The 290-nt window shown below is 39.7% G+C and overlaps 1 pseudogene; it reads left to right on the plus strand.

Annotated features, from left to right (window-relative positions):
• Positions 1–290, plus strand: part of LOC119582382 — a 26,908-nt pseudogene that overhangs the window by 6,306 nt on the left and 20,312 nt on the right.

Below are 290 nucleotides of genomic sequence, written 5' to 3' on the forward strand. Positions count from 1 at the left end.
AAATAAATTTTACCCTTTCATTTCCCTGCTGAATGCTTTTATTTCCCCTTTCAGTTGGTAAGGGAATACTGCTTGGATGGGGCTTCAACATCATAGAAGCACCGTCAACCCCTTAGGAAAAAGGGAAAATCAGTGCCTTTGCGAAGGCTGTCCCCTCTGGCTTTCATATCTGCTTCTTTTGGGAAAATCACCGTGATGTCAAGCGGAAATTTTTACTTACTGAAAAAGGGACGTAAAAATGGGTATGTATATTCTGCTAAAATTTGATTAAAATAAGAGTGGGAATGACC

This window comes from Penaeus monodon, chromosome 15 (assembly GCF_015228065.2).
Source record: "Penaeus monodon isolate SGIC_2016 chromosome 15, NSTDA_Pmon_1, whole genome shotgun sequence".
Taxonomy (NCBI): Eukaryota; Metazoa; Arthropoda; class Malacostraca; order Decapoda; family Penaeidae; genus Penaeus; species Penaeus monodon.